This window comes from Cygnus olor, chromosome 4, assembly GCF_009769625.2.
Source record: "Cygnus olor isolate bCygOlo1 chromosome 4, bCygOlo1.pri.v2, whole genome shotgun sequence".
Taxonomy (NCBI): domain Eukaryota; kingdom Metazoa; phylum Chordata; class Aves; order Anseriformes; family Anatidae; genus Cygnus; species Cygnus olor.
The window spans coordinates 76934802-76944005 of record NC_049172.1 but is presented as its reverse complement, the minus strand read 5'-3'; positions in this window follow the sequence as shown (position 1 = coordinate 76944005).

Below are 9204 nucleotides of genomic sequence, written 5' to 3'. Positions count from 1 at the left end.
TTCTGACAAAAAGCAAGCACATTTTTGGGTGATGAGTGCAATCAAAATCTGAACTTTTATTTCAGCATCATCCACTGGAGGGGGGAAGAAACCCAAGCAGCCATCATCTCAGCTCCTCCTACATTCCAGATGACAGCATCTCTTTACTCTTGGTGGGGAAGTAATCGTAACAGAAATGACCCTAATTCTTTTCTGAAAGACCAATGATGCCAAGGTCAGAGAGAGAACTCTATGGGGTCTGAGGATTTGATCCAGTAAGCGGTTATGCACCCATACATTTTACATCACTTTTCTTTTGGTAATGCCTTTGTGTAATCGGACAGGTGCATTGTATTTTGAACATATTTTTTCCATTATCTGCTGGGGTAGCTTCAACTTATCACTGAGATTCATAGGAACTGGATGGCTTTTGCAAGGGAGTTTCTGGATGGAACACATTAGCTGCAGACTGGGGTTACTGCCAGTGGCCTCCCCGTGAACTTGTAATCCTGGCCTTTGAGTAACAACTGTGAAAAATCAATGACGATTGCTTCCATTTTTCATGCCGCCGCTGCTGGCTTGTAAGGCCCATTTTTCTCTTCCCTCTTTCTCTTTTTGTTTTCTCAGTGGCAAGGAAAGAAACAAGGCTCAGGAATTAGACAGCAAACTGTCATTGAACAGATACACAGCTGGGGTTCCCCTTAGGAGGCTTTTTTTAAATCATGAAAAGCCAAAGAAGACTCTGAGCAAACACTGCTGCAGGATACGCAGGGTGGGTTCATTCAGCACCCAATGACGGTGCGGTGCCAAACTAGGGGTAGCCTAGTGTGGTCTAGGTGGGAACTTGGTGCAATTGGTCTAGATTTACAGCTCCTGAAGTGTGAGAAGGATTTGGGCTGTTTAGTTGAATTTTTGCCCAGGCCAGCTCTTGATGCTTCAGTCCCACACAATTCCAGGAGCGTTTTCTTTAGCTGCTCTCCTCTGTCTCTCCCTCCACTCTCCTGTGGAGCTCGTTGTGGCTCCTCTGTTGCCTCTTTCACCCAAATGAAGTACCTGTTACTACATCACCTTCTGCAGCCTTTGCTACCGCACTAGTAAAGAAAAATCTTGCTTGCTGTGGCAGCTGTCTTCATAACAGTCAGTGACGTACAACCCTGGAAGTCCATCCTGCTCTGTAGATGTCTGAGATGAAAGTTGCATGCTGTTATCTTTGAGGACTTGGCTAGTGGGTGCTGAAAATGTGTGAATTGAAACCTGTGTTCTGAAGCACCTCAGCACTGGCTAAGTCCTGGTACGAGGGTGGATTCAGACTTAAAAGACACGCTCAGTGTGGGACATGTAGGAGGTAGCTAATGGATGGAGGAGCTGGGAGACTTTTAATCTCACTTGTCTGTAGAAAAAAATAATTTAAAATAATGCTGGATTCTAGTAAGAAGGAAGTATCCCTTCGTGGAGAGTGCCAGAAGTAGCTCTGCATCTCCATCTGTTGATGGGGAAGACTCTTGGATGATGTTTTGATCCTTGAAGCTTCTGCAATTCTGAATGCATGAAAGGTATCTTGCTCCCCCTACTTCATGATCTTGTCCCTTCTTTGCCAAATAGCAAGCAAAATTGTTGATGTATTTCAGCCCTTAAAGATGATTGAGGGACTGGCACATAGATTATATAGCTATAAAATGAGGTCATCCCATGAACATTTTCTGTGGTTCAGAAAAGTTCAATTAACTTTTCTTGCTCAGTCTTCTCCTTTCCCCCCACCTCCTGTTTTGTGGCTTCTTTGGTGTTTCCTGGCTCCAGCTAAGATCAAAAGCAGAAGAGCAGGGCATTGTAAGGATGGTTATTTTAGCAGAAGCATTGGGCCTGTGGAAAGCAGAATGGGGAAAATAGGCTTGGTTTGGTTTTTGTAAACATCAGTCAATCCTTTTCCCCCCACAAAATCAAAAACAGGGATATTTTGGAGCAAGTGATCCTTGTACTGGACTGTTGTTTGGGGAAGGTCCAGGAGTGCAACAAAGCCATATTGCTCATTGATGAGCTTGTACTCGATGAAGGGAGGTTGACTTAATCTGTTCCAGACTGACTTAAATAACGTACTTGCAAGATAAGATTCATCTCTTCTCAATCCTAGAGGTACTGAGGAATCTGTGGGCACTTGACCTATTTGGAATGCATACTCTGGAAGAGACCATGAAAGATTCTCTCTGCAGTGATATGAAGGGAAGCTGAAAGGCTGAATTTGAGTGTGCACATCTCCACACCGCAAGCAGGATTCTGACAACTAAACAGCGGAGATGAAACTAAGATATGAAGAATAGACCATGGACAATGTAAATTAAATGTTCTGTAACAATAGAAAATAGCGAAGATTTTCAAGTAGGGTTGTGTCATAGACCCCATTAATGACAGAGTCCATGTTGCTCACAATATGCAATTGGAAGACCATTACTGCAAAAACAACCTAGAAGGTATTCTGGGGAATGGCAAAGAATATGAATATATACATTTCAACTTCACTTTGACCTTTGAGCTTTGTCTGTATTGGACGTGCAACCCTACTGCAACTGAGACAGTGAGAATGCTAATGACAAGTGTTTGGTGGGTTGAAGAAAGCAGGGAGCCCTTTCTGCCAGGGAGTGTTGCTGAGGCTGATGTCTTCTCTGTATTTGTATATTCTAGAGTTGCTCAGAAATACTTTAATGCACAGACTGTCTTCTCAGAAGGTATAACTCTCAAACACTATTTGAAATTGCTGATTTCTCTAACTTCTCATCTCAGAAAAGTTGGAAGCAACTTTTTGAATGAAGTGTTTCATTTTTTCCTGCGCACTTAGGACTTTTAATTTTGTTACATATTATGTTGAATTATAGCTTATTTAAATGTCATTAGTTTTTGTGTCCTAAAGACAATGTGGAGACCTTAGCTGTTGTCAAAATACCTCCTTAGCTTTAAAAGCTATTGCTATTCATGCAGTGAAGAGAGAAATTTTAGTCATGGGGATAGGTTCCAGCTTGCACCCTTCTACCTAAATTAAATATTTGTAGGTGACATGGCTAGTCTAAACAAGTAATAGTCTGGGATTTCCACAATGGTCTGAAGGATATAGGCATGGTGGGGCTTGCAGGGGAGAGGTAGTAGCGTTTGTAAGATTTATTGGGATAAATCAGTTGCCTAGGCTGCTCCCATCAGTGAAGACCAAGCCATACTTCTGAAGGACATCTATCTCAAATGACTTGGTCATTTGTCTCAGGATGCAAACAACCCTGGTAATATATTTCTTCTGTCCTGATGGAGGATGCCAGGGTGGTGAGTTTAGGTTGGAATTCAGTTGAGGTGAATATCACAGAAATACAAAACACTCCAACAAGATGTGTCATACAGGAGAGAGAACTGCTTGTTCCCACTGGCTGCCCACTTCTCCATGGGCTTGAAGGGGTTTCTGCTTTTTTTTTTTTTTTCTTTACACTTCTGGGTTACTCAGTACTTCGGGCTGGGCTAGGAAATGCTGCAAGTGTGTTCAGTCTTGGCTGCTGTCAGAGGTCTTGAGTCAGCAGTGTCCGCTTTGGTTGAGGAGATGTCTTCGGCTCCACAACTTCCTCCCTGCTGGATTCTCACTTACTCTGTCACTTGCTGGGCCAGGCAGCAGTAAAAGCCATTGCTGGGGTGGGGCTGTCCCTGGAGGAAGAGGTGGGTAGATGACTTGGAAAGTCATGAATGCAAAGTCAATGAGCCAAAGCTAATAACATTCACAGGGATGTGAGCACTGGGGCCTGGGAGCCCAACTCCATCTTCATCACATGCTCCTTGGAGATGATGATCGACAAATTTTCCCATCATAGGGGAATGATGGCTGTAGACGAGTCCTAGGCTTCACTGCCTATCCTGTCTGCACTGGTGGTCCAAAGCAAATGCCTCAAATAATAACACAAGGAACCTCACAACAAGGCCGGTGAAGGTTAATTTGTAGGTTAACAAGTTCATAATACGGTTATAGAGTGGTTTCTGAGATTTAAGATGTTTTCCAGAACTCTTCTAAATGGGCAATTAAACCCTGCAACTTTTGGCATCTCCATCCAGTCTTGATAGTCCTTTGACTCATGCCTAGTTTCTAGCTCATTTCTTTGGTTCTCTCTATATCCTTGTTCTTTGCAACATACGGTGATTACTTCCACTCTCTAATAATGCTTCAAGTAAGCATGTGTGGAGGGGTCCTTTTTCTCCAGTTTTGATTTAGTTTTAGTTTACTTGCTGAGAGATTGAACAGAACAGCAACACGCTACCTACTTTAAATAGAAGAGAGCTGAAACCTCCTATGTGGACTGTGCAGGTGACAGTTGCAAAACTGGTGGGTTTATTTGTGAAACTGTGGAATCTTTAATGTAGCAAGCCTTTGGTAGGTATAGTCATCAGATTAAGAGCTGCTTTATTGCCCATGTGATATTTTACTCTGTTTTAACAAAGATACAAGTGAAGCGCTACCTTTTCTGCCCAGAATCTTTCAAATACAACTGCCCAGACTGTCTTTAAAGATGCCATAGCTACTCTGAAGCTAGATGTAAACACCATATAGGCAACAGTTGAAAACCGATGACTTATGAAACAAGGGAGAAGAACTGTGGAGACTTTTGCTTCTATTTTGCTTCAGCTAAAATATTTGCTGTCAAGTTTCACGCTGCTCTAGGCTGTAAAGATAAAGGTATGGTAGTTGCAACTGGTTACCTGCCGTCTAGCTCATTTACAGATGGAAACTTCTCCAACCTTTTAGGAAGAATGTGGTCAAAGCGAGAGTCTATATCCTCTCTTTCTGTGCGTCTTTTATTTCCAGACTACTTATGAAAAGCTTTCTATGCATGATTAACTATTAGGAATCAATGCACTTCAAGAATATTACAGTTCTGGTCAGGCCACCACCCCAAAGTTATGTTACCTGCCAGAGGATGTGCATGTACTTGGAAACAGAGTGGCTAAGAAGTTATTTGGCAACACCAGCTTCCATGTGGGACAAGCATGCCAGGACAGCTGTATTTAATATCTTTGTTTGGCCCTTTCCACTCCAATTCCAGACAAAGCTTTGGTTAAAACAAGGAACAGTCCTGGGCCAAAGAATTGATCAGTCTCACTTCCATTTGTGGCCTCATCCTTACAAATCAGAGCTGAAAGTACTCCGGGGTCATTGGGCTGAGGTCCCTGTGGTTGAGGGATGCTGGGTTACATGATAGTGAAAATGGTCCAGCTCTGTTACAGCTCTGTGAGTGTTTTGGCCCTTCTCTGCTACTTAAAATGCTGCTTCAGAGTCTTCTTGTCTCAGTGGCTGGAAACTTACTGGTAATTCTCTTCCTAAAATGACTAACAAACATTTTATCCCTATTTTATCCCAAACAAACATCACTGGTGTGTTGTTCTCCATCTCAGTGCTTGTCCCTTCAAACCAGATCCCACGTTATCAAAGCCCTTTTTTTTCTGCAAAAGACAGGTCAGAGTCTCACAGTCTATATCCCTTATGACATTGAAGTATTTCACAAGCTCTTGGGCAGATGAAGCAGCGCTCTGAGACAGCATGGTTGTTGCCATTTTGTAGTGGGACAAAAGGAAAAGGAGGTTTATTAAGTATAGATATCTTCAGAGGTGATTGGCTTCTCTTTGTATTAAATGGAAAGCAAATTGACTCCTTCAGACTGTTGTACATTAGTTTCAGAGAAGAGATGCCCAGGATCAGAGTTATTAGAGGGAAGAAAGTTGCACCTTCTCAGAGCCATGCCACTGCACAACAAAGAATCTGCATTCCCTTTCCCAAGAAGAGAGATCATGTTCCCTCTTTAGGACATTTTCTCCTACAGAGGTACATTTATTTCCCCTCTCTTTGCATGTGTTTTATATGTGTGACATTTGATAATGTCATTGGTCTAGGTTTCATGCCTACTGCCTTCATAAATAGATCTTGGATTCACCTCTCCCTTCTTTCAATAACTGTAAAGCCAAGAAACTTACATTCCTTCCCCCTGATCCTGCCCCCCGCCCAAAAAAAAAAGAAAGAGAGAGAAGAAGAAAAAGAAAAAATAGCTTTTCTATCCTGGCTTCCACTCCCCTGCTTGGCCCAATGCTTCCTCTGATTGCTGTTCTGCAGAACTGACATTATCTCATTCATGATACAATAGGGTGCACGTGGGCTGGGGTCACCCCTGAAGCTCTACCTCATCTTGCAAAGTGTGGCATTACTGAAAATACCCAAATCCTTCTGTGCACTACCCTATGTGACTAGGAAAAAGGAAGCATTTAGTGGAGCAGAAACAGATTCTGGGTCTCGCAGAGTCCCCTCTCCTCCTACCATTGCCTTCCATGAGAAGGCACGCTCATTAGGGGCATGCCATTTTAAATCCCTTTCTAGAGGCCACAGTGGGGGAAGTGTGCAGGCAAACACTCCCCAGCATTGCGTGTAGCCAAGTTTGCAGCAAACACTGACTTTCTACACATGTAGACACGGAGGAAAGGTAGAGTGGAAAAAACTGATAAAAAAAAAAAACTGAAAAAACTGACTGTAGGTTCCACAAGTTCGCAGTTGTCAGAAGTGAGACCGAATCATGTGCCTTGCCTCGGAGACATTACTCCTTTAAATTCTCCATTGACATTAATTAGGAGTCCCTTACATGACCTTGGAGATGATAGTTTTCCCCCTTCCAAATTGTATTTAATGAAAAAGCCTGGCTTGGCAGGTGGGTGACTTTTCCCAGGATCTCACAGCACTCAGATTCGTACTGATGAAAACCTCTTAAGCTTCATGAGAATTTAGATCCAAGCAGTATTTTTTTTCTTTAATTTCCCATGATTTTCCATTCCGAGAACTATCCTCTTGAACGTATTTATTCCAACTCGTGCAGTTCAAGGGCCCAGAATTTGACACAACCCCTTCTACCTTCCAGATGCTTGTCAGAAAGGGGCTGCTATTCTACCTCCTGAGGGTTGTTTTTTACAGCACAGGGTGTGTCTCCCAGTACAATTTAAATAAGCAATAATTAGGGGAGACTGAGAGCTCTGAATATACCAGGGCAGAAGAAAAAGGGCTGTCCTTGCCCTTTACTCTCTGAAATGAGACATTTTCCCTGTCAGCCATTGCCTGAGTTCCCAGTGTTTCTCTATGCAGCATTCAGATTCAGGGGAAGAAAGAGGAAATTGAAGTATATGTCAAGTCTCCACGAAAGTCAGCCAATGTCTGCATCCTACCTAAAACGAACAGTCTCGAAAGCATGACGCCAAATCCACTTTTTTTCCTGCCTCTGCCACTCTTGCTCTCTAAGACAGCTTGGCTGAGAGACAAATTTCCTTGCAGTCAGGAAAGAAAAAAAAATCAGAAACAGAAGCACTTCTGAACGAGCAGCTCCAAGGCCCTTCTGGGCTCCGGTCACCGCGCGTATTGCAGGGCTGGGCGGTGGAGGCTGAGCTCTCGTCCTCGGCCCCTGCGGCAGCTGGGGTCTGCCCAGAAATGTGCGGGGCTTCAGCTCCCAGCAGGAGAGAGGGAGATCTTCAGAGGCACCTCCATTTGCTGCAGAGCTTAGATAGAGCCATTGGCTGTTTGCATCAGCTGGAGACGTGCCCAGAGATGGAGGAGGGGGGAAACTGGTCGAAAAATAGAGCTGTAAAAAAAACCCCATGCTTCAGATTGCAGCGGTAAAATTATTAATATTTAAGATTTGAGAGGTCTGGCTAGGAAGGTTATCCTAATGGAAGGAGCATTCCTTTCAGCTAAAAGCTAGCAGCCTGTGATTGCTCCAACCCCCACTTCTGAGCTGAGATAGCACTGGAAGTGTTGCCCCTATGGGCTCTACCAACAGCCATCTCTCCACATATTGCTTGGGTCCTGCTTAGAACCGTGGCAGCTAACAAGCTGCTAACAAGCTGCTTCAGGAGTCCATCCCTCCCAGGCTTGGGTTCTTGACCTTGTTAACATTGGAATAACTGTTTTTCTTCACATTTTTTTTTTTTTTCCAAAGAAGGTCTGGTCTCTGCAATCACTAAACAGAAAACAGAGGAGCAGAGAGGGAGATGCTGTCCAAATGTTCTCCCACTGTGATCATAGTTAATAAAGCTTCCCTCTGACCTGTCCTAGATTGTACTTGTGTCCCTATGCACTTGGAGTCCCTGTGTTCTCTGACAAGGTCTACCTGGGTCTCCTTTGCTGAACAGCAATGCATGCTGCACGTGCTCTGCACGTAAATGCATTTTCTAGACTGTTCCATGTTTTAAAATCCCAGTTAGCCAACATCCAGTGCTCTGTTGCTCTCTTCCCAGGGGACTGCATGTGGGTTGAGTTTTAGGCCTGACTTCCTCAAGAAGTAAAGTTTAGGTGGTCAGGCCTTGTGTGTAGGTTCTTCTGCCTGCTTATGCATTTCTATGGAGCTTTGATGTGCCTGACTCATCTTCACCACAGTGGATTTGGGGCAGAAGTGTCAAAGTGGTGTAGCTTTGGACCATTGTGGGAAAAAAAACATGAAAGCAGCCTCATATGTTATCTTTACAAACATCTCAACTGAGGACAGTAGGTGTGGTGCAGAAGTTCATGCAATTAGTCAGTGGAGAAAAAGAATGGGGGTAGACTTCATAAAAGGGTGGGCTGGGGGCTGCCTGCATGGGGAGCAGCTTTGCTGTCAAGCACCTCAGGTGCTTGTTTGCTGCTAGTCAGACTGAAGCCCCTCATTGTCCACATCCTTCTGAATATGACCTTTGTCAGGCTGCTGAACCTTGTTGTCCACTGGTCCTTTGGGGGCCAGAGAGCTGCCTTGGCTCCCAGAAAGGCTGGGCAAAAGCGTGTAGGAGCTGAGCCTAAGTAAGCATTTTAAATAAGAGCAAATGTTAACAGCATTCCTGGTCTTTTACTTTAGAGAGAATCCTGAAACCGTATTTTGAATAGCAAACACAAGCAATTGAGATTTTCCCTCTCCATGTGCTGGCCAGTATTTAGACTAGCCAAAAAGATACCTCCAAGAGAATTAATTCCTGGATTTGCTTAAGACCTTGTGCATTGTGGAAAGGGCCCAATGGAGAGATTTACTACGAGCAAGTTACTTTCTTCCTCTTAATGCCAATTTCACAGCTTTAATACTGAAGAGTTGTGTTATTCACAGCTTCCTTGGAGCTTGTTGCTGAATTGCCACTGTAATGGCTTTGCTCCTTTTAACAGCCTATGGCTAGGAGTGTTTGGAGAGTGAGAAGCACAAATTTCAGGCCCAGCATTCT